Below are 20417 nucleotides of genomic sequence, written 5' to 3'. Positions count from 1 at the left end.
GATATCTCATGGATATCTGCATAAGTCACATACATGTCAGTTAACAGAAACTCATCTATGTATCATAGTTTTAGTATGAAATTTTTTTATTTCCTGTAAAAAAAATCCAAATGAAGAATAAATTATTTATAAAGTAAAAAATCACAATTTATTTTTCTTTTACATCATACAACCTGCATTACAACTATTTAGATAAAACTTGTTGGAAATACAAAAATGGGTAGAAATAAAAATGATCTAAAATTAATATATTTATAAAAAATTACAAAAAGATATTTTAAAACTTTTTACTTTTTTTTTTACTAATATTTTCATCAATGTTAATTTTCTGATTCATAAAAATAAATTTTGAGCTTAAGATTGATATTATTACCATTATTGAAGCTTAATTTCATACAATAAAGAATGTTTGAAAAAATAATATTTTTACTGCTAAAAAAGCTACTTTATTAAATAACATTTTGCATTAGCCCATTTTGAGGAATTATCATGAAAAGCAAGATCAATAAAATTTTAACTAAGAAATGTTTTATGGGGTATGTATTAAGGATAAAATACATGAAGATAAAAATCATAAGGGTCAATTATTGCTCTTATTTACACACAAACAGGAATTTTAACATTGTACATTTATTCAAAGGGCTACGGTGGGCCTGGCTTACTTAGATATGTGATTGACTATCGCAGAAATATTGGATATCATCACTTTCAAAATAGAAACAAAAATATTTATTTCATGTATCATTTTGTTTAACAAGCTGTAACTTAAACCTATTTCTCTATTGATCATAAGTTATAAAAGTTTTTGAACTTATGAATTTTTTTTTCTATTTACTGTTCCAAAAAACAAGATCAATTAGAAGTTAAAACAAGATGAACAGCTAAGTTAATTACCTAACAGTTATTAATTACAATAGACAGTAAACAACTGTAAAAATTAAACAAAAAATTCACAACCTTTTGAGCTTTAAAACAAAATTATTTAAATTACTCTAGATTGCCCAAAGAAGTCATTTTGACAGCTTTTTACGTTCAATAAGAAAAACAATGATGTATAATATAATGACACAATTTCTTAAAATTTTGTGACTTTTTGTACAACATGTAATTTTTTGTTATTGTTAATATTTACTGATAACTAGTAATATAACTGTAAGTAATATAAAAAAATATAATTTTAAACAAATTTCTTTATACATTAGTTATGCATCCACAATCCAATCATTTTGACTGCTTATGGGCAATATAGGTATATACTAACTTTCAGTCTTTCAAGTGTTAAACAAGTTTAATTTAATACAGGGATTTTGCTCAAGACTATATTTAAAAAAAAATGTATACTAAAATACTACAACTAATTTAAGACATAATTAAAATGAACATACTCATTTTTTTTTTTTTAAATTTCCAGTCTTGTCAAGAAATAACATCAGTTGAGCATATGGCTCTTTATTAGTTGAGCTGTTACCACTGGACACTTTTTGACCTGTTCAGCTAAATGCAAAAAATTTATAAAATGAGATATCTAATTGAAGACATTAGAAAAAGAATGAAGCTTTTTCTTTTTTTCACAAATAAAGTTTAAAATTAATAAATTTAATTTAAAAGAAATAATTAAGAATAATTCATAGAACAAAAAAGTTATTTTATAGATTAGTATTTTCATTTCCTTAATTTAATTTTAAGCTTAGTTAGATATCAACTATTCTATAAATTTCTAAGCAAATGTCTATTTCTAAACAATTTTCAACATTCAAATGTTTGGAAATTAAAATTATCACATTTCATTACAGTTTTTCCATGAAAACTCTTAATCACTCTAACAATCGTTTGCCCCATTCAGGGTATCTGCTGCATTTTAGATTTTCAAATTCATGACTCTCCATGACTAATGCCAAGAATTTTTCATGACTTAACGAAGTTATTATTTTCTCCAACAAAAACACAATAAATTTAAAAAAGCATTATAATGACATTAATTGAAATGATAGGTATAAACAAAACTGTTATACTCTGCATCTTCATGTTCATAGATTTTAAATTTAAAAAATAGAGTAAAGAAAGAGTTAAACCAATAAAATAGCAGAAAAAAATACAAAAGGAAATAATAATTTTTTTTTCTGCAAAATTATATTTGAAAGATACTTTTCTTGTTCATCGGAAAGAAAAGAAATACTCCTGATTTTTCTGTTCTCATTTCCGAATAAAAAAAATTTGCCAATGACTGGCTTGCTTCAGCTAGAATTTTAAATTGATAAAATAAAAAAATAAATATAATAATTCTAAAATCACAGAAGTTTAAAAGATAATTTGCGCTAGAAGGGTTTTTCTTTCATTTTTTGAAAGAACACAATTTTTAAAGAACGTGATAAAAACATTTTATATTGTAATAAAATATGACTATGAGTGTGGATTTTGTTACAAATTCAGATATTTGGAACACAAAATTGGAGGTGGTAATTAAATTTTAAAAATAAAATTTTTTGGCGACATAAATTCATGATTTTCCATGATTTTTTTTTTAAAATAGTTAAAATCATGACATTTCATGACAAATTTTGTTCAATATCGAAACTCATGACTTTCCCATTTCTCTTCCTAAAATATTTTTTTAATATGTTATCCGGATTTTTATTTCGATGTATTGTTGAATTAATAAATGCATTAGAATATTTTACACTAATGATGTGGGACACTGTTCAGCTGTAGACTTAGCTGGTTTAAAACAATGCAGTTTAAACCAAATGATTTTTTTAAAAAAAGCCTGAATATTCAAAAAAAAAAAAAAAAATCTTTCTAATAAATACATTTTCTTGTATGTTTATTGATTTTTTATTTATTTAAATATTGGGAAGTAAAAAGATAGTTTTCTCACATTTTATGCAATTTTGAGTTTAATTGCAAAGTTTTCACAAAAATGCCAATGTAAAATAAATTAATGTAAGCAAAGTTAAAATAAAAAACATGAGGTTTCGTAAAAATGCTTAAAATAAATTAGACCATAACTAATTTCATGTTCTGTAATTAGTAGAATTAGCCAATCATATAATAACTGAAACTTCCTAAACTTTATTTTTATATATACTAATTAAATATACATAATGCTTACTACAGTCAAAAGTATAAATAAGAACAAGGTGCTTTTCTAAATTTTTTTTTCAAATTCAATTTCATATTTGTTTTTGGCTACTTAGATAAACAAATTTTGAATTGTATGCTAATATTCCTTATTGTAAAATTTTCAAAATTCATTTAAAATATTTTTTAAGTAATATTTTTTTAATTTTGCAATATGTCAATAAGAACATTATTATATTTAAAGCTAAATTATGTTAAAATAAATGACAAAAAAGTAAATAGTTCTTTGTTTTTCGAACGGTCAGAACTTATACCTACATTTATTTTACATGTGTGTACATATTTATGTAACACATTTATCAGTTTTACTTCTTTTCATTATTCTGTTATTAAATATCTCTTAATTGAAAAAGAAAAACATTTTCTTGAATATATCATTCTCCTTTACATTAAAATTTGTCACAATATGAATACATATTCACATATTACTAAAATAACGTTTAGATATTAAATACTATTTAACCATTCGTTTAAAATAATAAAATTTAAAAAAAAAAAAAAAACACCTGGTTTTTGGGTTTTTATGAAGAAAAAAACAAAACAAAAACAGATTGCCCTAAAACAGAAACTTGATCAGCAGACAGACTTTAAAGTGGTTTATCTCATAGATGATAATTTTTTATTTTAATCTTAATTAAATCCCTAAGGAATTTTTTCTATTTAAGATAAAGCTTTGAAGTAAACTTTTCTATCTTAAGTATAATATATTTATTTAAACTGTGAACGGAATAAGCATTTTATGTGGTATTAAAATTTTTACAGCATGTTATATATACCTAACAAGAATTTTAACCGTTTTTTTTTCCACTTTTTTACAGAATAATCTATAAAAAATGTTTTAATTGATGTATCAACAATTGAATGCATAAAATTGTTAAGATGAATATTGTGAGCACTAAGGAAACAAAAGTGAAAATATGTTAAAATAAAAAAGGCCTTAAAGATTAAAAAATGCAATTTAAAAAAAAAAAAAAATTAAACAGTTTTAAATTTAAACTATTTTTTGAAGATAAATTATTGATTATAAGTTAAATGAGCAGGTAAAGCATCCATAAAATGAATGAATGATTATACCTTTATTTTAAAAAAATGTTGCAAGAGTACTGCGATCCCTTAAGCAATAATTTTTTTTTTACCTATAATGAAAATTCTATGTATGAATATTAATAAAACACATAAAACAAATTACTCAGAGTGTAAGTTTACAGTTATAACAGCCGTCTATAGATAATTTATTTTTGTTATTGCTTAGACATGCTTTTATGAACTGATATAGTTAAAAAAAAAATTTATACAACCTGGCTACTTTGAAACACTGTGATCGAGGCAATGTGAAATCAATGTAATTGAGGTGAAAATGTATGAAAGAAAGAGAAACTTTTTTTTGAATCAAAACAAATTTTAAAATGCAGGACCATGGGAGAGAGAAGACAATGTAATATTTCAATGAAAAAATATAATTAGAATGATGTAAAGAGTAAAATTAATAAATGGGCTACATAATTACAAACATTAAAATTGTAAAAGTATATTTTAGTCTTAATGGTTCTAAAACACAAAAAATAAATTAATATTTTTAAAATTTAATATACAGAGCTTAAAATGTAACAATGTTCTTATTGTTATATTGTAGTTTAAAGAAAATTTTTTTTTTTAATATAGCATATAAATAGTAATTTAGAATATTACAATAATAAATAAGAGCATACTGCATATATACAATACAAATTTGATCACCAAAGTGATAGAAAATAATTCTGAAATTAAACTGTAAAGATATGATTTAGAAAAGTACTCCATTCATGTTTACATGTTTCACTGCAGCAAACATGTATCTTTAACAAGTATGTAAAAATAAAGTTTGAAAAACTTTAATTCTTTCAGGAACTACATGCTTTTTAACTGATATGAAAAACTAACAGAACATGGAATAACTAACAATTCATTTTATTTTAAACATTTTTAAGAGTCCTTATGATTTTATTTAAAATTTGCTTGCATTAAATTGTTTTACATAATTTTTTTTTTTTTTTTTTTTTGTCAAAACTAATTCTACATTGAAAAATTGCAGATTTAGGTCTATTTAAAGTATGTGGATTCCAATTATCAATTAAACTAAAAATTGTAACAAAGCTGAGAAATCTTTTTTCATTAATCAAGCTGAAAACATTCACACAAAAATAATGGAAAATTTATTTAAAAGATTTTTTTTATAAGAAAACCAATACTTTGTTTAAAAAATGTTTAGGTTTTAGACCTTGCTTTAAACCAACAAACTATGATTCAAGAAATAAATTAAGGGAAATGTACTAATGAATAAAAGTTTGCAATTAAACAACAGAAAATGAAACTTTTTTTTTCTAAACAAATAATCTTCAACGCAATTTACTTTGGACAAGAAAATAAAATATATATGGGTAGAAAAATAAAATGAGTACACATAATTAGTTCAAAATTAAATTTTTTAAAATATAGAACACCTGAGTCTCAGTTGTTGGTTTACATCAAACTTGATCTGAACAATGGGTATGAACTATTGGCGACGATTTGGGAAACATCCCTGAGGATGATTCAAAGACATGCCATCACAATTTTTGATCCTCCAGAGTCCCCTACTTCTGTAGTAGGATAATCTGTGCCTGAAGTCGAGCACTTTACTCAGAACAGTTTAGAGATACCGATACCATGCACCCTCAGTCCCTTTGTGGGCAGATGAAAGAGGTCACCCACCCGCACGCTGACCTCAGCCAGTGATGTTTGACTTCTGTGTTCCATTAGGAATCGTGTCATGACCATCAGTCCACTGTATGACTATTGAGTCTCAGTGCATTTGCAGCTATGCGAAGCAGTAGCTATGAAGCCCAAACTTCCTCTTAGAATTATTACATTTCTGCTTACATTTTTAAAATTACATTTAAACAATATGCTTCAGTTGAATAGTTACTTAATTAACAAAACTACCCAGTTTTTAGTCAACATCTAAGTTTTTTGTAAGCATTTCCTTAAATAAATTAGTAAAATGCTATTTTTATATAACAATTGCAATAGAAAAAAAATTTTGCACAATAAAAATTATTTATCTGCAAACCTAAAGATAAATTTTTATTAACATGATAAAGTGAATAGAAAAAACAATACTTAAAGTTATATAAATACAATAGATTTTGAGAAACAAGAAAATCCCCCCCCCCAAAAAAAAATGTACTTACCCGAAATATTAGGAAAGAAAATTGCACTTTTGGATCAGCAGCATAACTTTTAAAAAGAAATAAGATTTCTTATCACAGCCATTAGGATGAAGTCTATTAAGACCATGCCCATTTCATCCTAAAAGTATAAAAAATTGTATTAGCATTAAAATAAATTTGAGATGCATGATGTAGAGAACTATCAACTGTTTGAAATTGCTAACTTTTTGAATTGAATAAATGGGTCGGTATCACAAGAACTAGATACTGCAACGAGTTTGATTAAAATTTATAAGCTTTACGCCAATATGGCGACAATCTTCGTGAAACGTTCTACAAAAGTCACTGAAATAATATGCATGGGTGACAAATTTGTTGAAATGTTTAGAATTAATAAAATGGCAATGAAAAAAAATTTTTTTGTACTGAATTCCATGCATTTGAAAAAAAAATTTCTAAATTTATTATTCTAAGCTGAAGGCTTCGGCAGCAAATATAATAGAAATAAATAAGTATAGAAGTTCCCCCGCGTGTTTCAGGGTGGCCACAATCTAGAAAAATTTTAAAAGTGGTGTCAACTACTTCATGATGTTCTTGTACATTTTAAAGGCTTTAATTTTAGGGAAGTTTTAGGAATACAATTTGTCAGCTGTTAACACATAAATTTAGAAATATTTTTCGATGACAATTGCTACCAGCTTTTAAATTTTTCTGGAAAGTGGCTACTCTGGAGAGGTCTCTCCACGCACTTCCCTTTTTCATTAGTATGTTGAATTTATTATTCTACTCAGTATGTTTAAATTATTTATAAATGTTATAGCTTTTTTTTTAAACTGAACTTTAATAAATAGTACTCCTAAATCATTCTATATCAAACTATTAGTTTTTAAATGTTGGGGATAGAGAGGAACAGGATAGTTAAGAAAAAAGATTTTACATCTTATATTATAACTACGGTAAAAGCATACCTAGTGTTTATAATAATTATTCTTAATGTTGTTGATAAAAATTACTTTACATGATATTTACTATTTCAGACAATGCATTTGTTAAAATAAAAAAAACTGAAGTTCCGATTTATGTATAAGATGCATTGCAGTGTAATGCTATTGATGTGTATGGTTTTAATTTTTTATGTCGATAGAAGTTCATGAAAACTGCATTTATCTAAAAACAGAGAACTTTAATTTTTTTTATTAATATTTATTAATGCAAATAAATTCTAGTGAAGTTTCATTATTATATGTGTCCTGATTTCTGTTTTTTATTTTCTGTCTCTTATTACATGCTGTCTCTTATTTCATAGCATGTGTACCATAACATAAATTATGCAAATGTAAGTTCTATTTTTTACCCTCAAGTTTATCTACCACATTAAGTTTTTGGACCACTAAAAGAATAGTAGTCCCATTGGTCTACTAAAGTTTTCTCGTTTGGTGTGACACTAAAAACTTACAATACTATAATTTATGCCTGACCAAATTCTACAAGACAACGGAAAAGTCTGAGGCATCTGAAACAGGCTTCCCCGACCCAGGAGTGACTATTTCCTCTAATCAGATAGCTTATTATAGTGACTAACTAGGCTTGTTGTAAGAGTGGGAAAAGAATAAAAAAGCTAAAATACACATATCAACTCATGAAAAAATAATTAAAAAAAAGTATGTAAAACTAATTTTCATTATTTACATACTTATTTAGAGTTATCTTTAATTTGTGCACATTAGCAGTCTAACAAACTAAAGATTATCATGATTAAATAGGATAACATAGTAAAGTAAAACAAAATAATGTAGAAATATTAAGAAAAATAGACACAAGAGATTTTTTTTTTAATTCCGGAATTTTTTTCTGATGTTTAAAAAGTTTGAAATTTTGTCCAAAGTCAGATGAATCTCTTGCCTGGCTATAAAAGAAATCAGCTATAAAATTGAAATGTTATGAATACATTACACCAAAGACCATAATAATCTTCAATTGGTAACAATCTTCAATAATTAAGAGTTTAAAAAAAGGATGGTAGATTTTGACTTGAAAATATTTTGTATCTTAAACTTTGCACTTTATACACAATAGATTTACTTAATGAACAGAAAACATTGAGAAAAATATTATAAAAACTTTAAAATGGCAAATTAAATTGATCATTAATTTTTGTAAAGATTAAAAATTTTTTGGCTGAAGCAATATAACAAAAGCAAAAGAAACATTAAATAAGTTGTATGTGAAAACTAAAAACTAATCTATAAAAATAAACAGACTTTTAATAAAATAATTTCATCAACAAATAACTTGAATGAAATGCTTATTACTTTACCACACTTAGTGAAAAACTAGAATTTAAAAGAAAAACAAAAATTTTAAACATAGAAATGTTTAATAAATATAAATTATTATATCTTCCTCTTACAAAGTAAATACCATGTTTTTAAAAAAAGCCACAAAATATAAGTAAACAGCAAAAAAGGAAGAAATAATTACACCTGCATAAAGAAATATTTTTGGTGAAAAATGTAGACCTCCAACTTTTTTTAACACATAAAAATTAAATTAAATAATTAAATTTATTTTGCCAAGCTAACTGAAAAATACCTTGTTTTCATACTCTCTTGTCAACCCATACCACAAGGATAAATAGATCCTGAACCTGTGTTCCTCATCCAGTGTACTTTGTAAAAAGTCATTTCAAACTTGAGAATATGCTCTGAAAGAGAATAGAAAAATGTTATAAAATTTCAACTAAACATCCATAGAAGAGTATTTAACAATGTTTCAGAGTAAAGGCATGACAACTTACTTCATTGAAATGAAGTAAATTTTCATGCCTGGGAAAAAAATCAAAATTGAAGCTAAGAGGACAAGGTTTATTCACAGTGGAGAAAACTGACAAACGAAACCACTAAAGTCAAAGTTGGCACGCATTTGACAATTGACTGTTTTATCCAGATTTAACCATAGTTTTAACAGTCATATCAGAAACCTAAAATTTTAGGTGAGAAAATAATTAGCTAATACAAATGTGAAGTAATTATAAATAAATATACAAAGAAAATAACAAGTGATCAACTATGATGTTCAATCGTTCTGACATTAACCCCCTTTTAGTTTTGAGAATCACTGTCGAAAATCATAAGCTTTGGTGAAGAGGATGATTATCAATAATAAATAGTTATGACTCAGAATTTGTAAAATTGCAATTTATCTAATTCACTACTGGAAAAAAAATATAGAAATTGAGAACAATTGTGATTTCTTTTTTTTTTTTCAGCACAAAGTACAGTCACTGAAAAATAGAAAGTCTAATAAATGAAGTTACAAAATAAAAAAATAGAAGAAAATCTTTTTTCCTCTCCACAGATCTAATAAAATAAGTCAGAGTTTAACAGATAAAACAGTTGCTACAGTCAAATTTTTAATTTTCACTTCAAATCTATTGCAGTTTATTAGTATTTTCCATTTGAAATATCTAAATGATAGATAAAATTTCTTGAAAATAATATATTTGATTAAATTTGTGTGAATCCAATATTTTCATATTAAGTTATGCTGAAGCTACCAAATATTATACACCAGTGTTTTCATCATAGAAAAAAAATGGGTGAGAATTTCTCAAAAACAGGGTAAGATTTCTAAAAACTGAAAAAATACATATAGCCTTGAAAAAAAAATTTCTTTCATTATAATACATTTTTAACATCTTCTATTTTTTAAAGCATTGAATATTCTTGCTGCATCATAGAAGATTTTGCCTTTACTAGGTATTTGTCCATCTTACATTAGTGCAAAAAACATTAGATCAGAAGAAGATTAGAATGTGAAGATCTGATCATTAGATCAAAAATCATTCCGGGTGGTCTGCTTATTTTTTTCACGCTGCACACATGAGCATGAAAAACAAATAATGTGAATTACAAAAAAAATCCACAGGTTGATATTATACAATTATTAGTGACAACTTTAGTTTTAATTAAGCTAAGAAATCTGTCTAAATTGTACCATCAATATTCAGACGAATAACAACTTCCAACTCAACAATTAGAACAATAGTAATTATCTGTAATGTAAACTTAACAGTTATAATATATCGGACATAATAACCTTAAAATATAAATAATACATTAGTCATTAAGAAAGCAAATAAATTATTTTAGATACATTTTTAATATATGATGTATAATATGAATAATAATTATATGAGTAATTATAATGCAAATATTATGCATGATTGAAATAATTAAGTAGATGGGTGTTTAATAAAATATCTTCAATGACAAAAAAGATACTTGTCATGGTTTTTATAAGTTTTTGCCACATTTCGACAAACAGTTTATTTTACTTTTTGACAGGTTTTTGACATGTCGTGTCAAAACCAGCTTTTGATGCAAAAACTAAAACCCTGGATAGTAAATGAAATCTCTCCAGGAATTTTTCCATATCACAAGAACCTGTCGTGTAAATTGCAATTGCCAATGCATTTAATGGATTTCAAAATCTAAATTTAAAAAAAAAAAAAAAGATATACAATCTTGATTGGAGGTTATGAGATATATACCCTTCAAGTTGGTCTTCGTCTGTAAGGTGTCCAGTACCTTGTAAGCCACTGCCCGGAAGTTGCAAATATTTGGAGATTATTCAGCTACAGATCATGATAGGGAAATCTTTCCATTGCCCAAGAATATATATGTTTTTTTTCTCCCGAGTAACACTTTTTCCTAGAGAAATATCAAACATTAATACAACTTTTTATAAAGCATCTTATAATTACAATCTAATTGATAATATAGATTGTATAAAAATTTTCAAGCTATAATAAATCTTTTTCAAATATATGATAACTAAAATACAATAAGCAAGAAAAATAAATTTAACGGCTTAAAACAGCTGTAATCCTTCAATATTTTACGTAAACAAGTAATATAAAACTCTTTTTTTAGAAAAAAAATTATGATCTAAAAATTATTGAAATATAATGAATTTTAATTAATACAACTAAATATAACAGGTGCACAACTCCAAATCACAATTTACCTCACAACTTAGCAAAGGAATTTTTAAAATCATATAATGTTTATGAATACTTAAACCATATTTTAAATATAATATACTGATATTACACCTACATTTTAGAAAAATTTAAAAATGAAAATTATTACATTTTATATCTTTTAAGAAAATCAATATAGAAATGCATAAAATATTTACTAGTATAATAAATGGTTAAACTGAGCTCAAAAATAAGTAACCTTAAAATTAAATCATGAAATACCTATTGCCTTTTAATATATTGCACAATGTAACCTATATTAAAACTTAATTTAAGCCAAGGGTCAGCAAATTAGTAGATAGAAAGAATAAAAAACAAAAGAAGTAACAAAAATTACAAATTTGCAATGTAAAACCAAAGCAACTAACAGAAAGCTTACTTGTTACTCACATTAAATGGTTAATTCTATGTAGCTGAACTATAAAAAAGTATTCTTTTAATTTGAGTGTTGTAAAATCACCGGAAAATTAAAACATTAATACATTTGAAAATGTAAACAGATTTAAAACTCAATTTAGACCACCGCTGATCACAGTAGTTTATAGGAAAATAAATAAAACACAAGAAACAACAAACATTTCAAATAGTAGATTTGCAAAGTTAAGCTAAAGAACTAACTTCATCCAATAACAAAAAGTCAATTTGTTACTGAAATAAAAAGAGTGCTTTTTAATTTAAAGATTTCATGAATTGTTTCATTATGGCAGCTGTAACTGAGAAATAATAATTGTAAATACATAAAATTGTAAATAAAAACACTTAATTTAATATAACGGAAGTGATATTATATTGTAGTTACAAAAACAAAACTAAAAAATCTATCTGGAAAAAAAGACAAATGTACAGACAGAGCGACTAGCAAATTTAAGATTTCCAATAACAGCGCTTCGCCAAAGCCGTTCGTTAACCAATCAAATTCAACGATGCGCGTACAAATTTGCACCTCAGAACTTAAGAGGGTTATGATGTATTTGCATTTGGGAAAAAGTCGCCAATTCAATGATTGATGATCCTAGTATCTTTTTAAAAATCCTAGTTAACGACTTTGATTTTAATCTTTTTGTTTTGAAAACCCATTTTTCAAGATATGGTTAGATGTGCCATAATAAGAGTGTTTTTTTCGTGATTTATACTTCTTTTGAAATAAAGAGAAATACTTGAAAAAAATTATTTTTTTATGGTAGTGGGAAAAAAAGAGTTCGTATGCTGGTTTTAACGGCGATGAATTAAATTTCATTTTACCTTATCGTATTAAAACGAATAAAAAAAAAACACACTAAAACATGTTAATTTTTAGAGTTGAAAATATTTCTTATATGATTTAAAATAACATTAAAAATTTTATTTATTAATATTCAAGGATTCTATTTTTTCTTTTTTCCTTGAGTGAAATACGAAGAGGTAGAGCTAGATTTATTATTATTTTTTCTTTTTAAAAGTTTGTTATGAATTCGAAATCCGAGGATTTAAAACATACAGAACATGCGGTGTGCTTCGTAAAAAGCTTTTATTATAAACTTTCAGAATCCTTTTCGAAAGAAGAAAAAAATAATAAATATGCCCATTTAGCAAGTCTCAAATCAGCATTTCAGCGATAGAGAGAAAAAGAAAATACTTTGTCAAAATCGAACCATTACAGCAGTGTTTCCCAAACTTATGACTTTAGTGTACCCTTTCTAAATTTTTCGTAACGCTGTGTACCCTAATAAAAAAAATTACTGTGTCTTTTACTATAAAAAAAATTGCACGAAAGTTAAAATTTACAACTGGCTTTTGACAATAGTAATTATTAACTGTTAACTCAGCAAAAAATAGCCAATAGAAAAATACTTAATTGTAAATTTTCATGGAGAGCTTCGTTTTTAAATAATTTTTTTTGAAATGTTCTTTTGCTATAAGATGTTCGCATAAGAACGCGTACCCCTTCTAAACTGTTCCCGTACCCCTGGGGGTACGCGTACCACACTTTGGGAAACACTGCATTACAGTAATGAAGATGGGGTAGAGAAAATATTAAAACCACTTTGAATACGGTTTAAACTTGGTGTTTTTTATAATTGCTTTATAAGTCTCCATATTTCCTCTGTCAGTGAACCAAGTTTTGATGTTTTCAGACCGATCCCCTCAGGCGGCGATTGATAGCGTTTTCTTTCTTTTTTCCTCTCTATTAAATTCACGACTCCCACTACGCAGACTTTTATGACTTCTATTTTAAAAAATAGAAGTCATAAAAGTAAAAGGGTACTAAAAATATACATCGTGGTAGCTTTTACGAAACAACCTATATTTTGTAGCATTAAATTCCCGATTTGTTTAGGTTAATGCGATAAAAGAAAAAAAAAACAGGCTTGTTTATTTTTCTCTATTTAAGCTAATTAACTATAATAATAAGTTAAACTATTTAACACAAATCACTACAGAAGGGCTGGGATAGCCTGCCTGGGCCCATGTCCAAGAGAACGCGGGTTCAAATCCCGCCGGCCAAAGACTCCCCGCATAGTAAAATGGTGACTGATGCACGTTAAATCTGTCTAGTCACAAAATCCTCCATGTTCCCATAACAAATCATACCTCTGGAGGTACTGATCCAGGAGTGTTCTTGTCTTCTGGATTGGTTCAAAATTACAAGTCTAAGGAGTTTAACATTAGTAGTCGTAAACACAAAAGTGGGTCAGCTATTCAACGACGGTTGTAAAATATAAAAAAAATCACTACCATAACTTTCAAACTACTCAAACATACACATTGTACTACTAACTGGTCATGCATTTCTACTATTTATATCCTCAAGGAAAGGGTATGCCTGCTTATCGTAAGTGTGATTAGTTTCTTCAAAAAGTCCTGCACGAAGGCTATAGATTTTCGCAATGCTTGTCCCAGGAGTTTCCTTGTTTTCTGGGTTGGTTCATATTTTAAGGCTACAGAATTGAACATTGATATGCGTAAACTCAGAAATGTGTTACCCGTTCAACGGTGGTTATGAAATAAAATAACATCCAATTAACCATCGTCTTTTTATCTGCTTTCTTTAAAAAAAAATTTACGAGAAATTCTTTACGACACATTTTAAGATAAACCTTTCTATGAAATGATCATAATATCAGGAAAATTGTGTGAGACTCAACTCGATTTTTACAAGTTATGCCTAATATTTATCTTTTGTTCAAAGCAATAAAAAAGTCGTTTTTTTTCTTATTAATTTTTTTTACATTTATTTTACATTAGTTTAAATAATTCAACATTATTTGATTTTTGTTCCTATTCAAAATAAAAATACTATTTATTTACGGAAATACACCTCGGAAAGATAATATTTTAAAACAATACACATGTCACAGGAAAAACAATTACATTTAATTATCGAGAAAGAAAAACAATTAGCATGTTATTTTTTGACCAATTGATTGTTATTTATTGCACGTTATTCGTTAGGAAAAATAAAAACATGCATGTTAGATAGCATTGCGTGCAAGCATATTAGTTAGGAATTATTTAAAACGTCCCGTTAAAAATTAATATATTAAAAAAGGCATTCACGCTACAATACCTAAACATATTAACAATTTCAGAAACAAAAGGCGCATCGCATTTCACATTTTATTTTTAAATTTTAACTGCATGTTTTTAATGACATTTGTAAGCATAGTAGCAATATTGGTAACATGTGTACTTATTTTGATGAAAAATATATAAACAGTACAAAAACTAGTTATACAAATTATTTAATCTACTGATTTTAAAAGTTTTGATTTTAATCGAAATGTGCGTTTTGCAGAACTCCCTCTCTGCCCTTTGTAACAAACTGTTGCAGTTTTAAGAAGTTCCACCCATCCCCTGCATGCGTGACGTCATTATTTTATGTACTATTATTAATTTAATACGTATCTAACACTAAAAAAATTTTTTTAGTGAATTAGCAAGTTTGAAAGGAAGCTATAAAAAAGATAATGGCTTAAATATGGTTACCATGCAAAAAAAAGAAAGAAAAAATTAGAATTCCTCTCTTAAAAAGAGACCTTATCTCTTAAAAAGAAAAGATTGAAAAACACAAATGGATCACAAGGGAAGGGAAGGGGGAGGGCGGAAGTAACTTTGAGCGGTTTTTAAATAATTAATAAGTTGGCAAGCAATCAGAAGAATTTTTGCAGTCGTAATTTAAATCTTTTACTTAGTTTCTCATTTTATACATTTAAATTTTTTTTTATCCTCTTCAGTTTTTATTTCTTTATTCTTTTCACACTTTTTAAGAAATATATAACTCAACTAAACTCAAACCCGTATTTTCCTTGAATTAAAACGAATTTTTTTGTTGTTGAAGGATTTCGATTCTTTATCATCAAAACATGGAGGGTTGTTGCCCGTAATCTATAAAATACGGGTTCCAAATAATAGCCGTCATTCAGGTCATTTGCAGCTCCCGTCCTTAACCGCTTCCCTGATTATCCCGAGTTAACTCGGGTCGTATATATTGCAAATATTTATTATCCCGAGTTAACTCGGGTCGTATATATTGCAAATATTTATTATCCCGAGTTAACTCGGGTCGTATATTGCAAATATTTATTATGCCGAGTTAACTCGGGTCTTATATATTGCAAATATTTATTATCCCGAGTTAACTCGGGTCGTATATATTGCAAATATTTATTATCCCGAGTTAACTCGGGTCGTATATATTGCAAATATTTATTATCCCGAGTTAACTCGGGTCGTATATTGCAAATATTTATTATGCCGAGTTAACTCGGGTCTTATATATTGCAAATATTTATTATCCCGAGTTAACTCGGGCGTAGCAGAATTTGTCTGTACGCTTTGTTTTCTTACGTTCTTACACAGCCGAAAGAAAAAAAAAAAAAAAAAAAAAATCTGTCTGCTGTGATCAGAAGTTTGTTAGGGAGTTTTGCTGTTGGATTGTGGGACTGCAAACGTGTTTTGTGCAATTGTTTATACGATGGTTGCTGAACATAGAAAAAATAAGTGTGAAACAAATGGGGCATCACTTCACTGGCTGTTGTAAAGTATCAATTTGTGTTATTGTCACTTTTAAAAACTATCATGCAAAGACTATTGTTTAATTTTCTTTACTTTCCCGAGATAACTCCGGATAGCAAACTAATAGTAAATTAAATATTTTTTTACAAATAAAAAAAACATTTTTTTAACTTAAAACTTGTTTAGAATGTTTTGTTTCAGTTCCTAGCATTTATTAATAAAATTAAAAAAAATATGGCGATTTTATGCATTTGTTTCAACAAATATAGGTAAGAGAAGCGGTTAGAATATATATTTTTAGAATCCTTGTCAGAAACGAAGACAGAAAAAGTCGTAAATTAATGTTTAACACCGTCAAAAATATAACGATAATTATTGAAGAAGCTGGGACTAAAATCTTCTTAGCGTGTATAACATAGCTTTCCAACTTATTTTGGGTCACCGTCCTCTTCACAAGTGAAAGATTTTTCAGCTCCCGCGTATAGAAAAATAAAAATATTTTAATATGAAGTTATAAACATTTTAGTCCCATATTAAGTCGTTTAACATTTTTGTTTTGATGCTCTTCTGAAACCTTTCTTTCAAATAATTGAAAATATATTTTATAGCTAAGGCATTTGAACTATAAACGTTTTTTTGTTGCTAATTTTAGTAAAAATAACTCATATGCAGGTAGGTAGGAACTTTATTGACGTCGCATTAGAGCTACACAATGGGCTATTGGCGACGGTCTGGGAAACATCCCTGAGGATGATCCGAACACATACCATCGCAATTTTAATCCTCTGCAGAGGGGATGGCTCCCCTGCTTTGATAGGCCGAAGACCTGCGCACGAAGTCGAGTACTATATGGTAGAATAGCTTAACGTGGACCGATACGGCGCATCCTCGGTCCCTACGCAGGCTGATCAAAGTGGTTACCCACTCGCACGCTGACATCAGCCAGTGATGCTTAACATCGGAGTTCTATCATAAGTAAATAATTTAAGTGCTTTTGCGTAAAAATAAATTCAGCGGAATCATTTTGAAATTTACAATAAATACTTAATTAAATATTTTTCTTACATTTCATTTAAAATTTTTTATCAGAGCTGCGGTAGATAGAGCGTTCACCTCTCAATGAGATGCCCTATTTTGGAAATCCAGAGGTGCTGGTTGATTCGAGTTCCGGTCCCGACTCGAACCGAACACAGTGCACTCGTAGGATATCCTCAGTGGTAGATGGATCAAGGGTAAGTATACCTCAGCCTTCGGGCTAACGGTGAGAGGTTTTCGTGGTTTCCTGTCACTATAACGCAAATGCGAATTAGTTTCCTCAAAAAGACCTCCGCGAAAGCTAGTTTGTCCCAATGTTTGATCTATGAGTTCTCTTGTCTTCTGGGCTGGGTTCAAAATTACAAGGCTACCTAGTTGAACATAGATAGTCGTAAACTCAGAATTGCGTCTACTGCTCAATGCCGGAAATATAATAAAAATTATATTAGGCAGACCTGCAATTCACCGCCTGATTTTTTTTTTATTAGTACTATTATGAGTGAGATATTTGTAAAAATCTAATCACATATACTTTATGAGTTAACAAAAAATTTGAGGTAAAGTATATTTGAGAACAACCCTTTGAATTATCACACAAAGAAAAAAACACACAAATTATACAAATAAACTATCTTATCAATACATTAAAGAATTGTTAATAAAAAGAGTTAAAAACAAACAAACATTTGCATACTTTATAGCTCTCCAGTAACAAATTTCTAAATTTGAAAAATAGTATATTTAATTAAGATAAAGAATAGATCAATCTTCCAAATTTTCCGAAAATCCATAAAATCTCTTAATCACCCACAATCTTATTAGCTCCCTGCAGAAGGGAATCACCGCCTACTGCGATAATCCCCCCCCCCCCCTGTCTGGAAACTGTGACAGAGAAAAAAAGAGAGGAATTGAAAGACCATTATAAAGAGAAACAGCACAATTTTTTCAACAATCTGACTGGTTTGGATGTTTTTACCCTCCAATATCTATTTAAAGAACTTCCTTTCGGTTAATTAACAAAATCTATTTTGGCCTATTATGTGCCCCCTAATTAGTGTATAAAAATTTCCTTTGGTACGGTTGTTTGGTATATAAAACTCTAATTTCTGGCAGAGTTTGAAAATTATAAGCTAATATTAAAGGGAGTAACGGAGTGAGTCGTGTGCGTAGCTCCGGAGTCGAAATTTATCCGCTTTTCAGCTATTATTACCTCTTTCCCAAAGAAAAATAATTATTTTTATACATATAATACTTCAATCACGCTGAAATATCGAAAAATAAATTTAATAAAATAAAATACAGTAAATAGAAAAAAACATTTTAAATTAATCCGTCACCAAGAACGAACCTCTGACCACCGAAACTACAACTTCTTTAGCCTTGGCGCTAACAACCACAACACGACTCACACGTTGCTAACTCCAATATATAGCTTAAAGAACTTCTTTCCGGTTAATTAACGAAATCTATTTTGGCTCATTATGTGCCCTCTAATTAGTGTATAAAAATTATCTTTGGTACGATAGTTTGGTATATAAAACTCTAATTTCTGGCAGAGTTTGAAAATTATAAGTTAATATTAAAAGGAGTTACGGAGTGAGTCGTAAGGGTACCTCCAGAGTCGAAATTTTAACGTTTTTCAGCTATTATTCCCTCTTTCCCCGAGAAAAATAATTATTTTTATACATATAACACTTCAATCACGTTGAAATATCGAAAAATAAATTTTAAAAAAATAAAATACAGTAAATTGAAAAAAAAAAATTAAAATAAATCCTTGACCAGGACCGAAACCTTGACCACCGAATCTACAACTTCTTTTCCCATGGCGCTAACAACCCTAACACGAATCACACGTTGCTATCACAAATATATAGCTTAAAGAACTTCCTTCCGGTTAATTAACGAAATCTAGTTTGGCTCATTATGTGCCCCCTAATTAGTGTATAAAAATTCTCTTTGGTACGATTGTTTGGTATATAAAATTCTAATTTCTGGCAGAGTTTGAAAATTATAAGTTAATATTAAAGGGAGTTAGGGAGTGAGTCGTGTGCGTAGTTCCGGAGTCGAAATTGATCCATTATTCAGCTATTATTCCCTCTTTCCCAAAGAAAAATAATTATTTTTGCACATATAACACTTTAATCACGTTGAAATATCGAAAAATAAATTTTAAAAAATAAAATACAGTAAATAGAAAAAAAAAATTAAAAATTAATCCGTCTCCAGGACCGAACCTCTGACCATCAAATCTACAACTTCTTTAGCCATGGCGCTAACAACCACAACACGACTCACACGTTGCTATCTCGAATATATAGCTTAAAGAACTTCCTTCCGGTTAATTAACGAAATCTATTTTGGCTCAATATGTGCCCCCTAATTAGTGTATAAAAATTCTCTTTGGTACGATTGTTTGGTATATAAAACTCTAATTTCTGGCAGAGTTTGAAAATTATAAGTTAATATTAAAGGGAGTTAGGGAGTGAGTCGTGTGCGTAGCTCCGGAGTCGAAATTTATCCATTTTCAGCTATTATTCCCTCTTTCCCAAAGAAAAATAATTATTTTTATACATATAACACTTCAATCACGTTAAAATAACGAAAAATAAATTTTGAAAAATAAAATACAGTAAATAGAAAAAAAAATTAAAAACTAATCCGGGACCAGGACCGAACCCCTGACTACCGAATCTACAACTTCTTTACCCATGACGATAACAACCACAACACGACTCACACGTTGCTATCACGAATATACAGCTTAAAGAACTTCCTTCCGGTTAATTAACGAAATCTATTTTGGCTCATTATATGCCTCCTAATTAGTGTATGAAAATTCTCTTTGGTACGATTGTTTGGTATACAAAATTCTAATTTCTGGCAGAGTTTGAAAATTATAAGTTAATATTAAAGGGAGTTAGGGAGTGAGTCGTGTGCGTAGTTCCGGAGTCGAAATTTATCCATTATTCAGCTATTATTCCCTCTTTCCCAAAGAAAAATAATTATTTTTGCAC

At 27.9% G+C, this 20417-nt stretch overlaps 1 long non-coding RNA gene across 3 annotated transcripts in view; it reads right to left on the bottom strand.

The window, feature by feature from the left end:
- Positions 1 to 12298, bottom strand: part of LOC147816049 (uncharacterized) — a 34297-nt gene extending 21999 nt beyond the window's left edge. The window contains exons 1-6 of one of the 3 annotated variants that reach the window (XR_015431619.1): positions 11989 to 12298; positions 10849 to 11038; positions 9124 to 9306; positions 8919 to 9030; positions 6348 to 6465; positions 1386 to 1494 (exon numbers count right to left, since the gene is read on the bottom strand). This is a non-coding gene — a long non-coding RNA (uncharacterized LOC147816049). The remainder of the gene's footprint in view (positions 1 to 1385; positions 1495 to 6347; positions 6466 to 8918; positions 9031 to 9123; positions 9307 to 10848; positions 11039 to 11988) is intronic. The other 2 variants (XR_015431618.1, XR_015431617.1) reach the window with 2 other exon arrangements.
- Positions 12299 to 20417: the final 8119 nt, after the last annotated feature.

Source organism: Parasteatoda tepidariorum, chromosome 2 (assembly GCF_982258835.1).
Source record: "Parasteatoda tepidariorum strain Cologne lab strain chromosome 2, Ptep-v5.0, whole genome shotgun sequence".
Classification (NCBI taxonomy): Eukaryota; Metazoa; Arthropoda; class Arachnida; order Araneae; family Theridiidae; genus Parasteatoda; species Parasteatoda tepidariorum.
Note: the sequence above shows the minus strand (reverse complement) of the source record. Positions and strands in the feature narration are given on the sequence as shown.